Source organism: Lissotriton helveticus, chromosome 1_2 (genome assembly GCF_964261635.1).
Source record: "Lissotriton helveticus chromosome 1_2, aLisHel1.1, whole genome shotgun sequence".
NCBI lineage: Eukaryota > Metazoa > Chordata > Amphibia > Caudata > Salamandridae > Lissotriton > Lissotriton helveticus.
Window position 1 is genome coordinate 349,240,251 of NC_136058.1, and position 17,247 is coordinate 349,257,497.

Sequence of the window (17,247 nt, forward strand, 5' to 3'; positions counted from 1 at the left end):
AGGTGTGGTATGTCCTCCTTCTTATAGCCACACATGCTACTCTCCTTCTCTACATTATTCAAATGACTTGACCATTTTGACATAGGACAACTAAGGTTTCCATGTCAAAACTGGATGTATAGTTTTTATGCTAGATTAGATTCAATATAATCAAGAAAATGTTCAAAATAATAATGTTATCATTAAAAACAAGGTAGTTAAAGTGCCTTGTGTCCACGATAAAAGGCGATTATACGTATAGATGTGGAATTATTTTTTTGTATATCCTTCACAGTGATATGAGTGCAACAGCCTGTAGGATCAATGCAGAGATTATCCAGACCATTCCCATTAGGAAGTCTTTCACACATATAATCCAAGGTAGGTTGGCATAGTTTGGATATCTAAGAATTTCCACCAGCCCATTTTCACAGGGCAAGAATTTGGGAGTAGCCCAAATACGTCTCAAGAAATCTAATGGATGGAGTAATTGGCCTGAGTCTCAAACCAAGACTCAGTGGTACTAAAGGAGTACTGACCAGTAGTCATAAGATTTGCAGAATAAACCTAATTTCTACCATTTTCAGGGGTTCGATGGCTTTATGGCCCCGTAGCTCTGCACTTTAGAGTGCAACCGCCAATTATGGATACGAATATAGATGGGCTACAGGTGCTACAAATCTACAAAACAACCCTTCATACAACTTCAGCAAACTCCCGCTTTGCTGCTCAAGTTTTAATCTTCTTTTTTACAACAATTAGTTTCTCATTTAGATTAATCCGTAGATACTCAAAGAGGCGGACCTGTTCTAAATGGGGCCCATCTAGAGTAGGTTTGGGGCACGAAGAGGAACACGGATTAAAAACCATACATTTTGATTTGTTAATATTAGTTTCCAATCCCCTCATCCCGCAAAATCTACTAAGAACCATTGAGTATTTTCTGAAGCCACATGGGAGTCTTTGACAGCAAAAGATTATCGTCTGCAAACATTGGGGCCGGAACCCTCATGCCAGCTAGACGTTGGGCATCATTTTCACAACTATTTAAAAAACTACCAAATCATTTAAAAACGAAGTAAAAAGGGTGGGGGGGGGGCAATACACAACTCTGCCTTACGACATGCTTCACTGCGATAGGATCGGTGACTTCACTCAACAAGCCACATCTAATTTGCTCATAGTTGTTCTGATGTAGTCTCTCAATTATATTGCACAAGTATGTCGGGATGCCCAGTTCTGAGAGGCGTTTCCACGGCAGTGAACTTGGATCAATATCAAATGCAGATCTTAGATTGACAAAGTCTGCATACAACCTTCCCTTCTCAAAGTTAAAGGACTTCTAGTAAACCATCTGCAGTCCAAAGACCTGATCCACAGTAGACGTGCTGGGTCAAAATACGGCTTGAAGAGGGCAAAGAATACCATTCTCTTCAAACCAGTGCTGGAGTCTGCTCAGTGTAACCCTGCTAAAACGTTTTTCTGCCATATCAATTAAACTAATTGGTCTATAGTTGACTGGGTCGTAGGGGAAGCCCTTCTTATCAATGGGGAGAATCTAGGCCGTAACCCACAAATAGCACCCTTTAAAAATGGCATTAAATACCACAGTGAAATATGGTGCCCACATCTCTGTTTCCGATTTTAAAAAAAAGAGATCCCTTGGGATCTTATCGATGCCAGGAGCTTTCTGTGGGGCTACCTTTCTAATGGGTCTCACTGAGATCTACAGTTCGGAATCCATTTGTTGGATATAATGCCCTCACACACCCTTGCAGGTGTCATGCTTCATCATATGGGCTGCTCCTCATTGGGTCGGCGGTGCAATACCCAACGGGCTCACCTCTAAGAGGGGCACTTTATCGGAGATCTTTAATTCAACAGCGTATCTTGAAGTAAGGGTATGGGGCCAGATGAGTGAAGACGTGGAAGTGAGTTTAAAATGGGGCTGGGAGTACCTGAAATTGAGTTTATTCTGGGGGTCTCCTGACCTAATAAAAAGCAGTATAACCGGCACTCATTGGAGTATAATGTCTCCTATTTATGTGTCAGTTAGTGAAAGATAATAATAACGGTGACCACTGCGCCCTCATCGGCCTGGTCGCCCCCACGCTCCTCGTGCCTCCTGCTCCTGAGCCTTACCTGCCTCCTGCTGCCTGCGCCGATTGCCTCTCCCACAAGCGCCCCAGCCGCCGCAGGGCCGCCCGCCAGCCCGCACTCGTTTTTTCCTGCCGCTGCTTGCCGCGGCCCCGCCCCCCCGCCAGCCGATAGGCTCCCACGCTCCCGCCTCCCAGCGGACCCTTCCTCCCGGCTCCCTTCTTATGACGTCCCCAGAGCGACCGCGCAGCGGGAGCACCGAATGAGTGCCGAAGGTACGCCAAAGGTAAGCCCGTCGGCGCCCGTCCGCGCCTGGACCGCGCCCAGCGCCAGACCCCCTGGTCCCCACCACCGAGGCAAGACTCCACGACAGACCTACGACGCCGCCACTCTCAACGCACTCAATACCGGCCGGAACCCTGCCTGCTACCGAGCCACCACGAGACGTACCAACGGATCCTTCGCCTGCAAAGCCTGCCGCTTTACCTGCCACCGGACCTGCACCGCCCCCGTAGACTCCAACACTAACAGCAACCACTTGAAGTGCATCCTGCTGAACACCCGATCCGTCCACAGGCACGCCGTGGAACTCTGGGACCTGCTCGACACAACTGCACCGGACGTCGCCTTCCTCACCGAAACCTGGATGAACGCCTCCTCAGCGCCCGACATCGCCACAGCCCTCCCGGACGGCTACAAGATCACCCGGAAGGACCGCGTCAACCAGACCGGAGGAGGCATCGCCATCGTACACAAGAACACCATCCACATCTCGACTAACTCCGACAAAACCTTCCCCGCCGCCGAGCACCTGCACTTCCAGATACACACCGACCCCAAAACCACCCTCCGAGGCACCCTCATCTACAGACCACCGGGACCACGCACGCAGTTCAGCGAAGACATCGCAGACTTCATCAGCCCGCACGCCCTTCCCTCCGCCGACTACATCCTCCTAGGGGACCTCAACTTCCACCTGGAGAACAACAACAACAGAAACACCACCGCCCTGCTGGACAACCTCGCCAACCTCGGACTCAAGCAACTGGTGGACACCCCCACCCACTACGCCGGACACACGCTGGACCCGGTCTTCACATCCAACAAGCACGTCTCCTTCAGCCACGCCACCGGACTCCACTGGACAGACCACAGCTGCGTCCACTTCAGCTTCAGTAGAACTACGACCCACCTCCATCCGCAACGGGTCCCCCGCCGCAGCTGGAACAAGATCACCGCCGAGCAACTCACCACCTCCCTCAACCAGAACACTCCCACCAGCACAACGGACCCCAACGTAGCAGCCAGCAACCTCAACAAGTGGCTGACCGCCTGCGCCGATGACCTCGCACCACTCAAGAAACCTCCCAGCGGACCCGGCAGCAAGAAAACCCCCTGGTTCACCGACGAACTCAAGGAATCCAAGAAGAACTGCCACAACCTCGAGAAAGCCTGGCGGCTCAACCGCACCACAGACAACTGGACTGCCCTCAAGCACGCCGCCCGCAAACACCATCAACTGATCCGCACCACCAAGAAGACGGCACTCAAAGAACAACTGGACAACAACGCCCACGACAGCAAAGAACTCTTCAGCATCGTCAAAGAGTTCTCCAACCCCAGTGCCGGAACCAGCGACATCACTCCCACGCAAGACCTCTGCGACTCCCTCGCTTCGTTCTTCCACCGCAAGATCGCCGACATACACAACAGCTTCGACCCACAGACCACGCACCCTACCACCGAACCAACGCCCGCCACCACCACCCTCTGCAACTGGACCCCGATCAGCACCGAAGACACCACCCGCACGATGAACTCCATCCACTCCGGATCACCAACCGACCCCTGCCCACACCACGTCTTCAACAAAGCCGCCGCCACCATCGCACCCCATCTCCGAGACACCATCAACGCCTCCTTCCACACCGCCACCTTCCCGGAGAGCTGGAAGCACGCCGAGCTGACCGCCCTCCTGAAGAAACCAACAGCGGACCCCACCGACCTCAAGAACTACCGTCCCATCTCGACCCTTCCTTTCCCGGCCAAAGTCATCGAGAAGACCGTCAACATACAGCTTGCCTCCTTCCTCGAGACGAACGGATCCCTCGACCACTCGCAGTCCGGCTTTCGGGCCAACCACAGCACCGAGACCGCCCTGATCGCAGCCACTGACGACATCAGAGCCCTGATCGACAACGGGGAAACAGCAGCCCTCATCCTCCTGGACCTCTCCGCAGCGTTCAACACCGTCTGCCACCGAACCCTAGTGAAGCGCCTCAGCAACATCGGAATCCGAGAGAAAGCACTGGAATGGATCATCTCGTTCCTCACCGGAAGAACCCAGAGAGTCCGCCTCCCTCCATTCAGATCCGAGGCCACCGAAGTCATCTGCGGCGTACCACAAGGATCTTCTCCCAGCCCGACCCTCTTCAACGTCTACATGAGCCCCCTCGCAGCCATCGCACGCCAACACAACCTCAACATCATCTCCTACGCCGACGACACCCAGATGATCCTCTCCCTCACCAACGATCCCACCACCGCCAGAACCAACCTACACAAAGGGATGAATGACGTCGCCGACTGGATGAGAAACAGCCGTCTCAAACTGAACTCAGACAAGACGGAAGTCCTCATCCTGGGATCATCACCCTCCGCCTGGGACGACTCCTGGTGGCCCCCGGCCCTGGGCACCGCCCCCAAACCTACATACCACGCACGCAACCTGGGCTTCATCCTGGACTCCTCCCTCTCCATGACCAGACAAGTCAACGCCGTCTCCTCGTCGTGCTTCAACACCCTGCGCATGCTCCGTAAGATCTTCAGATGGATCCCCACTGAAACCAGGAAGACCGTCACCCAGGCACTCGTCACCAGCCGACTGGACTACGGGAACGCCCTCTACGCCGGAACCACAGCCAAACTCCAGAGAAGACTCCAACGAATCCAGAACGCCTCCGCACGACTCATCCTGGACATCCCCCGACACAGCCACATCACCGGACACCTGAGAGAACTGCACTGGCTCCCCGTCAGCAAGAGAATCACGTTCAGACTCCTCACCCACGCACACAAGGCCCTACACGACCTGGGACCCAAGTACCTCAACGACCGAATGACCTTCTACACGCCCACGCGCCAGCTACGATCTACCAGCCACGCACTCGCCACCGTACCTTGCATCCGCAGAACCACCGCCGGAGGAAGATCCTTCTCCTACCTGGCAGCCAAGACTTGGAACTCTCTCCCCACTCACCTTCGACGCACCCAAGACCATCTCTCCTTCAGGAAGCAACTCAAGACCTGGCTGTTCGAGCAGTAACACACCCCTTCCCCCAGCGCCTTGAGACCCTCCCGGGTGAGTAGCGCGCTATATAAATGCAGTGATTGATTGATTGATTGACGGTCAACATGTTTCTCGCGTTTGTCTCAATTAACTCGCGATTCTTCAGGACCATAAGGAAGGGAACTATCTACACTGAAAACATTATATATGTTTTGTATATAGAAGGTTCATCAAAATCACAAAAAGAGGTGTCTCGTGTGTCAATATACCCGGAGGTCACCTTGATAGTCCCACTCAGTGATTCAAATGGCTTGGTGGCTTTTGGCGTATTTATCACATTAAGATCTATAGGAGTGGCATTAAACGATGTTGTGACCCTTGAGTAAAAATCAGGATCGTACTGGTCCCCTGCTTGAGCGACTGGATCTGGCGTTGCTCTAGTTACTCTGGAAGTTTCCTTAGACTGGATGCGCAATAATGGGCCTAGACTAGTGTTATTACCATTGGAGCATACATATCTCACCCTCCTTTGTGTAACCTTACTAGGAAAAAAAGCTTGTATTCCACAACTAGCTTCTTTTGTAAGCGCCATTTTGACATTTTAATTTGTAATCTAATTTATTTTCATCATTGACATTATAAAGTTATCATTTTATTAAAGCTAAGCTTGTACAGGTATTAATGTGTGTGTTGCCATGTAAAGTGTTTATGTTAGCAATATGTATTTTTGGAAGTGTATACCAACGGATTTATGTCTACTACAAGTTAAGTTATAAAGCAATACATTTAGAATGCATAAATAGTATGGGTTGAAGTACTTCGGGATAGGAGCTGTAAGGGCTTGGAAGTTTAGGTTTAGCGATGGATAGTAATAAGGTTTTTTTTAGGGCTCGGATGAGTAGTAAGGGATGTTTAGGGTTCAGGGAAGGATAGCATTATGGTGCTGCAAGAAGTTAGAGGGTAGCATAAATGGGTATCAAGGGATTTGTACCTTACCATTTGGCAACATACCAAGCTCTAGTTGTAAGTTTACGCGTTTTTTTGTGGCAAATTAAGATAGCCAAACTGTATGACCTCAGGAGCCAAATTGCTAAATTCAGAGTTTTGGTGTTTGATCTGTCCTTGATTGCGAGTGAGACGGTTCGGCCTGTTGGGGAGCTTCTCATGTGGGACTACTGAGAGCAGTAATAGAGTTGTGTACCAGGGCAGGGTGGCCAAGTGGGGCCTACCAGAATCATGATGAGAGAGGTCTGCCAGACTCTCTGATCAGAAACGGATTGAGAGGGAGAGGTGGAAAAACATAGGCAAACATCCCGGACCACTTCATCCGTAGGGCGTTGCCCTTGGATAGTGGGTGTGGGTATCTAGAGATGAAATTTGGGCATTCTGCGTTTTTCGCTGTTGCAAAAAGGTCTGAGGAAAGCCCCACTTTTGAACGTAGGGAATGATGAACGTCTGCAAAATCGTTGCCTGCTCCTGGCAGATATTCTGCTAAGATATGAATGTGGTGAAGAGCCCAGTTGCATATAGCTTGAAACAGTTAAAAAGACTGAGTCTCTCCCGCCCACCCCCCACCTCCCCTGTGTCCCCCCACCTCCCCTATGTCTGTAGATAACACATGGCTGCCATATTGCCCGTCGAGGCTAGGACAATCTTATGAGATAGGTGAGGAAGGAAAGCTTTTAGAGCTAGGAATATCACCTGAAGCGCCAGGTAGTTGATGTGTAGGAATTGATGTTTGGCATCCCACAGACCTTGTACTGTGAGGACTTGTAGATGGGTAGCCCAATCCGTCTCCAATGCATCTGTGGTGAGAGTGAGTTGAGGAACAGGGCTCCAAAAAGGCCGCCTCAGTAGTAGGTTGCAGGGACGGCCATTGCGGAGACCTGCGAGTGTAGCATTCTATCAACACTCGATCTTCTAGGTGACCTTGTGATTGAGACCACTGGCAAGCTAGACATTGCTGCAGGGGTTGCATGTGCAGCCTTGCGCGGAACTGTGGCAATGCAGGAGGCCATCATTCCTAACAGATGCATGACTGTCCAAACTGTGAGTGTTTTGTTTGGTTGGAACTGTGATAGAGTTTCCCGAACTTGCAGGATTGGGGTAAGCTAGTCCTAACTGTGTGTTGAGAAATGCTCCTTAATAAGGTTGAATATTGAGAGGTAGGAATTGAGACTTGGGGACATTTATTGTGAACCCTAGTCTGTGAAGTAGCTCCGGCGTTAAAGGAGTATACTGTTGACACTGTAGGTGGGTGGGTGCTTTGATGAACCAATCGCACAGGTATGGGAATACATTATTGTTTTGTCTTTGTAGATGTGCTGCAACTACTGGCAAACATTTTGTGAAGGCTCAAGGTGCTGTAGTCATCCCAAATAATAGGACTTTGAATTAGTAATCGTTGCCTGCAGTGTTCAGGGTGTATTAGTATACAGAAATAGCCATCCTTTGGGCCGAGCTACGTCACAAAGTCGCCTTGTTGTGGAAGGGGAATAACATACTCTAGAGTAACCATATGTAAATGTTTTGATTGGATGAGGGGTTGGAGATCTAAGATTGGCCTTCGTGACCCGTCCTTTTTGGGAATGAGAAAGTATAGAGAGTATACACATGATCCCTGATGTTGAAGAAGGACAGGTTGCATAGCCCCTTTGAGAAGAAAGGCTTTGACCTCCTGTTTGAGAAGTGTTAGATTATCTTGTGATAGCCTGCGAGTGCAAGGTGGGATATTGGATATTGTGGTAATGAGCTCCAGGCAATAGCAATGTTGGATAATGGCTAGTACCGATTGGTCTGCGGTGATGGAATCCCAGACTGGCTGGAGAGATTGTAGTCTGCCCCTGAGTGGAGGGGTCGGGAGAAGGATTAGGAGGGTGTTGCTCTGCAGGTGAAGACACCCCTGCCCCTTCCCTGAATTGTTTCCACCTCTGAGGGAACACCTAAATAAGGTCCTACTGTAGGCAGACAGGCCTTGCTTTTGTTGGGAGGTGGAGGCCTCTGTGGTTTTAGAATTATCCCCTGCAGACTGTGCGATGACAGGACCCTCTAGGAGTTGTCACCTGTAATGCTCCCATAGCCTTAGCTGTGTCAGTATCCTTTTTAGGTGTTCTACCCTTAATACGCGGTCATTACTTCATATTACCATTACTATGCATATTTTAGTTCGCAGATGCCATTACTTAGCATGCATTTACTACGCATGTTCCATTACTTAGCATGCACTTACTACGCATAATGGAGTTACTGTGCAAATTAAGTTGCGTTTAGGTTTTGGGGAGCCGGGGTAAATTTAGGGGTCAGGGTGGGTTAGGTTTTGGGCTGTAGGGGATAATTTTAGGGTTCAGGGTGCATTTAGGTTTTGGGGTCCTAGGGTTTTTTTAGGGGGTCGGGCGAGTTAGGGTTTTGGGGTGTAGGCGGTATTTTTAGGGTTCAGGGTGCATTTAAGGTTTTGGGGTGCTGGGGTATTTTTGGGGTTCAGAATCAGTTAGAGTTTTGGGGTGTAGGGTTAATTTTAGGGTTCGGGCTGCGTTTAGGTTTTGGGATACTGGGGTATTTTTAGGGGTCAGGGTTTTGGGGTGCATGGGGTATTTTGAGGGTTCAGGGTGTGTTTAAGGTTTTGGGGTGCTGCTGTATTTTTGTTCAGGGTGCATTTAGGTTTTGGGGTACAGGGGTATTTCTAGGGGTCAGGGTGGGTTTTGGGGTGTAGGGGGTATATTTCGGGTTCAGGGTGTGTTTAAGGTTTTGGGGTGCTGGGGTATTTTTGGGGTTCAGGGTGCGTTTAGGTTTTTTGGGTGCTGGGATATTTTTGGGGGTCAGGGTGAGATATGGTTTGGGGGTGTAGGGGGTATTTTTAGGGTTCAGGGGATAGGTTACTATTACGATTAATTTAGAACACGTAATGATGTGCATAATAATTAACTGCGAAGTAAAAGCATTTTTAATGTATTTGTATATATTTACAATGTGAAAGCATGCGCACTAAATTCATGCATAGTAATGGTATTTGCGAAGTAAAAACTTCCAAGTAAATACCTGCGGAGTAACGGTATGCTAAGTAACATCATATATTCTCCTTTTTAGGTTGAGTCTAAGGGCAGCGCTAACGCGCTGCCCGCTCTGCGAGGCATGCTTTATTGGAGTATGCTCTTGAAGCCCCGCCCACATTTGTCATGGGCTTATGTCATTGCCCTTCGTAAATGCTGTTTTCTGATTTGTACATAGGCTTGTTAGTCCGTCCTTAGGACCGCCTTGTCGTCACTTGTAACCTTCCACGAGTACTGGCCCTTTTACTTTGGTTGTTACACAGTGTGCACAATTTTCTTTAATACTCTTCCCCTATTCCAACCACAACATCAATGCACCTGCCCACTTTGTTTTAAATAGCAATATATTTTTATTATTCAAACTACAGCACGGTCTGCTTATAGCAGGCGTGCTTATTTAATATACAGCGCAGTCTGCATTCACTTTAGCAGATGCGCCTATTTAATTACCAGCGCGGTTGGCTTTAACTTTAGCGGCCGAGCTACAAAGCTTTTGAAATTTCATTTTTTATTTTAAAACTAGATGAAAGCATCATGTGTGCTTGCTTTAACTATAATGGTGGCCACATCCCTTTGTTTAGGCGCTGCTCACAGTAACCTGAATATGCTAGCAGCGTCTAATAAAAGGGGCGTGGCCAACATTATAGGGATCTCGCATTTGCTAGAGTTTGAACCCTTGGCATTAAAAACAACAAGGCATTGTCATTTTCAATGCCAATAGCTTAAACGCTCGCAAATGCGAGACCTTTGCATTGAAAATGCTTGTTCATTTTTATCAAGGGTTTTGCCTGCTTGCTGGCCAAAGAGGGGTTCTATGTCAAAAGGCATATTTAGTCATGCCTGCTGGACCTCTGGTTTAAAGCCAAGCATTTCGTCCCAGTTGCATGCTGGTGTTGACACCCCTAGCAGCTGTATCCACTGCATATAGTGCACATCGAATGGAGTTAGTGGTGATGGCCTGACCTTCTGTGACAATTTGTTGTCCCCTTTTACAGTGTTCCTCAGGGAGTTATTGTAAACGTTCCTCCATCCCATCCCAATGGGCTCCGTCATAGTGTGCCAGGAGAGCTTGGGAATTGGCAATACACCAACTCTTTAACCCTGCTGCATCCATACTCTTACTTTACTTTTCAGGAGGCAGAGTATCCCCAGTAACCTGGCTGTTTGCTCTCTTAAGTCGTGTAGTCGAAACTACAGTCAGGTAGAATTTGACCCTTGATAACAGGTGGGTCCACCCATGGAGTGATAGTTTGGCATGGACTGGCTCTTTAAAAATATCCTCAGCATGCCTCAGGCCGGTAAGCATGGGTAAACACTGGGTTTCTTTGTTATGGGATTTTGTGGAGCGCATATTTCACCCGAAGGTCTCAAAGCGCTAGCCTGTCACAGGAAACGGTGATTGGAAAAAGAGAGGAGGGCTCACTGAGAAAAAAGAAGACTCAAAATAGCCAGGTCTTGAGAGCCTTGCAGAACTTTCTGTGGTTGGTCTCAAAACGAAGATGCAGAGGGAGTGCGTTCATAGGGTGGGGCCAAGGTAAGAGAAAGATCTGCCGCCGTTCCTGGGGGATCGGATCATGGATGGAATAAGATGCTTATTAGCAGATCGGAGAGTTCTGGAGGGATTGTACCTTTTCAGTTTATTAGCAAAATAGGGAGGGCCGTGTCCACAGAGGGTTTTGTGGACCAGACAGTTAATCTTGAATATAATATGTTTTCTGATAGGGAGCCAGTGGAAAGCTCTCAGATTGTGTATCGAAGGAGATCGGGATGATAGATTTAATACCAGTCTGGCGGCCGTGTTTTGAAGGACCTGAGGTTTTGTTAGTTGCTATTCGTTGATCGAAGTCATGAGGACATTGCCATAATCCAGCAGGGTAATGATTAATCCTTACACCAGCAGCATTCAAGATGACAGTGGGACCCATTTAAAGATCTTACGGTGCCAGCGCATTAGTACGTAACAGATGCTGGCCAAATGATTGACATGATCGGACATAGTAAGATGATTGTCAATCAGCACTCCTAGGTTGTGAACTGCCGACTTGGGTGAGGGACAGGTGGCGAGATTGGGAGGCCACCAATTACTTGACCACAAGGTTTGTGCTTTGCCGAAGAGGATGATTTCGGTTTTACTAGCGTTGAGCTGCAAGTGATTAGTTTGCATCCAACAGTGTATATTGTTCATACACTGCCTGAATTGAAGTTTAGTGTCAGTGAGGTCTGGTCCTAGCGTGATTAACAGCTGAGTATTGCCAGCGTACAATACTGTGTCAAAGCCGTGTGATTTAATAACGCTGGCTAGGGGTGCCACATACAGGTTGAAGAGCGTAGGGCTCAAAATAGAGCCCTGGAGGACACCCTTGTCTATGGGATGGCTGCTAGAGACAAAGGTGCCCAAGTGAACTTTCGAGGTTCGATCTGTCAAGTAGCTCCTAAGCCAGTTCAATGCGGAGCCCCCAAAACCCATCTCCCACAGGCGATTCAAAAGAGTGCTGTGGGAGATGGTGTTGAAGGCAGCCAATAGGTCGAGAAGGACCAGGATGGCTGATTGTTTGGCGTCGAGAGAGTCTAATGTTATCTACTATTTCCAGCAAGGCGGTTTCGGTGCTATGTGAGCCCCGGAACCCGGATTGAGAGGGGTTCAGCAGACTATTACTCTCCAGATAGGTAGTTAATTGTTTGTCGATTAGTGACTATAGGACCTTTCAGAAAAAAAGGGAGAAGGGAGATGGGCAGACCGTTGTTAGGCTGCATTGGGTCTAGGGTGGGCTTCTTTAGTATAGGTCTAACCATGGCCGCTTTCCACCTTGTTGGAATAGTTGAGTGTAGTAGGGATAGGTTGAGGAGCTGGGTAAGACCAGGAAGAAGGGCTGGCCCAACTTTAAACAGAATGTGAGGGGAAACTGGGTCAGCAGGGGAGCCGGATTTGACCTTACGGAAAGCAGTTCTAACATCCTCTTGGGTGAATTCAATGAATTCATTGAGGCAGGTAGAAATATGGGGTGATTACTGGCAGGCCCGTGGTGTTGTGGTTTGTCAGCCTTGTGAGGGAAAAATCTGTAAATATGGTTAATATTGTCCATAAAAAAAAAAAATAAAAAAAAAAAGGACAAGGTATCCACCCATTCTTGCGATATAGGCTGTGCTGGCTGGCATGAGATTGGCTGGTGAAGTCTTTTAGTATTTTATACAATTCTTTGTGTGAATTGAAGGCCTGATTTATTCTGTAATCTAAGTAGGTTTTTTGGGCCGTGGCTATATGGTCAAGATAGCGTCTGTGGGTGGATTTATAGTCCTGTCTGTCGTCTGCACTTTTTGAGTACCTTCACTTGCGTTCTGCCTTCCTGGCGGCTAGCTTGTCTGATTTTAAGTCAACGGTGAACCACAGTGATAATTTCGGTAAAGTTTAACATTTTTTAGGGGAGCAATTCTATCTAAGGCCTGACTGATTGCTGCCTCAAAGGACTCAACTGCAGTTGAGTTAGGGATGTCTGTTTCAGGTTGGGGGAGTGGTAAAATGGGGAGAAAAAGTGGCTAGATTGACTTTATTCCCTGGCCTGCTCAGCGTTGGTTCGTCAGGTGAGCGCTTGAAGTTGAAAATAGCTGTAAGGAACATTTTAGTATATTATGGTCTGACCAAAGGACAGGTATTGGGGGACTCAACCTTTATATGGGACGAGTTGGTGAATAAAAGATCAAGTGTGTGGCCTGCTAAATGGGTGGGGCCGACAACCAACTGTTTGAGACCCAAGGTGTTTAGGCTCGAGATGAGTGTTGTTATGGATATTGGATAGAAGCTCAGCATGATGGTTGAAATCTCCCAATAAAAGAAAGTTATCAGCAGCCAGGACATGAGGTGCAATGGTATCAATCAAATGACTGGAAAAGTCGTCTTTATTGTCCAGAGGGCGGTAAAGTAAGGAACGCCTCTAAGAACCCTTGGTTAGACAATCCATTTTAAAAATGCAGAGTTCTCTCCTGTCCGAGAGGAAGGTGTCGATTATGCGAAGTTTGGAATTGGCGCTGAAGGCTATTGCTAGGCCACCTTCTCTCTTGTTGTTCCTATCTAGTCTCATTCATTGGTACATTGGTAGTCAGAGGGGAAAGCTATCGCGATATCAGGGAGCAAGGACTCATGGAGCCACATTTCTGTGTCAAAGAAGATGTCAAGTTTCTCAAAGTCTAACAAGGTCTAGATTTCGAGGGCGAGTTTAAGGATGGAACGCGCAATACAATAAATTCTAGTTCGATGGTTGGGTGGGTCTGTTGGAATATCATTTGGAGGGTCGATGGGGCAGAATTTAGTGAGGAGTTGGCCATGGTGAGGTTGTCTGTTTGACCAGTAATGGACCAGGCCAATGGAGGGAGAGTTATAGATTTTTTGAAATGGTTTGCTCTATTAAGTGTGAGGTACTCTTGGCAAGTATACTTTATTATAGCCATGGGTGAAAAGCAGTTTTGTGAAGTGAGTGGGAAGGCAGAAAGGAACGGACAATCAGGGGGAGAAATGGCCAGAGTGTCTGGTGTTCAGCGTTGGCCAGGCGCAGACGGGCTTGCCTTTGGTGCACTGCTGCACATGTCTGCTGCGTGTCTGCTCGAAACACTCCCTTTTGACAGGGTGGAAGTGGGCGGAGAAAGAAGGCTGCAGCATCTGGAGCGCTGACCATATGCTGGGAGCTTCTGGTGCGTTGTTGGTGCGGGTCACCCCACTCATGAAACACAAGCTGTGGCGGAAAGGGGACTGCACATAGGTGAGCAAGTGAGGAAGGCGCAGTGAAGGTGTGTGTGGAAGAGAGTGTGTCAAACTCAAAATCCTGTTCTAGAGAGTCTTTGTGGAGCTCAACATTGTAAAAAGCAGCTGCCCTAGCAATTACTTGTTGGTAAGAAGAGGCATCTTTTGAAGGAAATGAACGAGCAGGATATAAATCTGGATCGTTGGGTGTACGGAAGATAGTTTCATACAGATCCAATGGGTCAGGATTCCTAATGGCCCTAGTATCTCCTACCCCACCCCCATCATCTGTACCTGGTGAAGTGATGCATCAAGTAGATCAGGTGGTGGAGATAGATGTTGGAGGGGAGGGACGGGGTGGTGTAATGTACGGAGGAGGTGGTGTAATAGTAGGACAAGGTGGCCTTGCCCTTCATCCTTTTCTTCTGTGGGAGAGGGGTATCCAATTACCCCTGGAAGGAGAACCTCCTCTTTGGTGGTGGAGCAGAAAGTATCTGCCCTGTACTTTCTTGAAACTGTATTTTCCGTTGTCAAATTGTAAATTTTCTCAAGAATGGACTCCAATGAAGACATGGAAACCAATAAAGACTTTGAGGGTTTTGGATTAGAATTTTCCGGTACTGAGGATTTTGGTATAGACTCATGTTTTTTGAAAGGAACGGAAGCAGATGTGGTTGGCTTGAACCAGGAGGTCATTTTTAGGTCTCGACCTCTGCCAATGCGCTTGCGCATTGCAGATGTCGAGATCTATAGTAGGCGAAACAAACTCTTGAACAAGCGAGGATTCTCCCCAATGCATGTGAGGTACTCAAGCGCGACGCTTCCCCAGCGCGCGCTTGGCCTCACTTCTCAATCACACCCCATATGGTCGTTCCCTCCCACTCGCTCGCACATCAAAGGCTGCTGCTCCCCCGCCCACCCCTTCTCCCCCCCCAGCCACCCCTCCCCTCCCCCAGCAATGCAGAGAGCTTGTTGGCCAGCTGTTTCCTCCTTGCTCGAACCTTTGCCCGTCATTGCTTCCGTCCTTCCAGCGCCTGTCACTCCGTCTGAGCACACTCGCTGAGAGTAATGGACCGCCGCTCTTAAGCAATGCTGGTTTTATTTGCCGATTGCTTTGGTGTTAAAATAAAAAAGAACATTGTCACTGTATATGTGGCAATATGCTCCATAATTTGTATTTTCTTGTCCCATAATTTTGTCATTCTTGCCATACAATATGTTTTTTAAATGCCGCAAACTTTTATCCCCCTCCTGTGATGTGAAACTAATTTCTGGACGTGGTCGCCTATCGCCACCTGCAGGCCAAAACTATGATTTGTGTGCTGTAATCATCTGAAATCGCCACAAGAAAGATCTGAATGACGTCTGTTGCTAGGGTTAAGTTTTTCTTTCTCAATATGAAAGTACGGGGTGAATTTGTAAATGATCTTTTGCATTTTAAGGCTATATAATGCAAGTGCAATAATTACTCTAATTTCCAAACATATTTGATGTACTACGACTCTTGAAATAAGATGCTGCAACCTAGGGTAGCTGTTAACCAAATAGAGACTAATATTTCAAGCGATTTGAGGATTTTGTCTGTTCACATCAGCTGGTCACTTAGCGCATTTTAGTCCAGTCCAGGAGCAGAAGAGCACCATCTCCAACATTTACTTTCACAGGCAAACCACAGATGAGCATAAAAGGTTTATCCCTTGGCTTTGGTTGCTGGGAGATTTCTCGTGGTGGGGTTATTGGTGCACTCGGTTGTTTGGACAGCACTTGCTGATTGCGCATTCCTTGTCTGTCTGAAAAGAATTCCACAGCTGAGCGCGAGCACGCAATCCTCTGCCCACCATCCCCCACACAAGGGCTGGATAGAAAGCACACAACGGCGCATTTGTCGTGGCATCTCCCTAGGCTTCAAACGGGAGGGCACTGTTACTTTAGCACGAAAGAATCTCGGTGCACTTAAAAATGAGGCGGGAACTGGGTGCGTTCTAATTTTGTACCACTTCAAACATGGACCAATCACGTGTCCTCTTGCTGCAAATAGCAGTACACACGTCTATCAAAAGAGCATGGGGCGTCAATGCCTTTATGAAATAATACACAACTGCTACATTTATCTGGAGCCTGACATCTTACTTTACAGGTTGGAGCTTAACTAATGGTCCCGATTATTTAAGTTTTTTTTACACTAAGTGCGACTTTGTTTAGGATTTCCGGGAAAAAGTGGTCCCTACTTCTGGGTTTAAAACAAAAAAGCTGTGGAAATCTGGCCCAAAGTCTGTACTTTCACTGTTCACTAGGAGTGTGTATTTTCCCATGTACATCAGTTAGCTTTGAGGACGAAGGTCGGTTTTATGAGCAGGGCATTAAACTACTTAAGAAATGTGAAAGATTGATGTCATAATGGTACATTTTCATTGGTTGATTCCAGCGGTCCGCCTCCTTCCATATGATAGAGTAGGTATTGTTTAAATTGCTTAATAAAGTACGTCAGAATATGTATGTAGATTCATTGTCTGACTTCAGCATGCACCTTCTCACAACCCCTTCGAGCACTGTTATCTTAACATTTGTGTTTCTCTCTCTTATGATGTCTGCCCTGCCACTATTTACTTCGTACCCTCACACCTCCTCACCCTCACACACCCTCAAACACCCTCAAACCCTCTCACCCCCTCACTCACCCTCACACACCCTCACCCCTCACACCATCACTCACCCTCACACACCCTCTCACTCACCATCACACCCTCACCCTCACAACCCTCACCACTCCACCTCCACCACTCAGGGACACCACCACATCATCACTCAGCACCACAACAGCACTGTCCTTGCTTGCTAATGGCGAGCCAATAGGACTCGCATTAGGAAAGTGTAAGCTATTGCTTTGTGAATAACGATGCTATTAATTTATATATTTTGAAAGCCAACACATATTAAAAAAATGTGTCATTTACAATACCAATAGCTCACACTTTCCAAATGCGAGACCTATTGCATTGCAAATGCTTGTTGGTCTTAAGGTTGGTTTCAGTACGAAGAGGTAGATCATGAAGGCTTGGCCTAGGTATCAGTTACCAGTGCCGGGCAAGAGGATGGGACGTCCA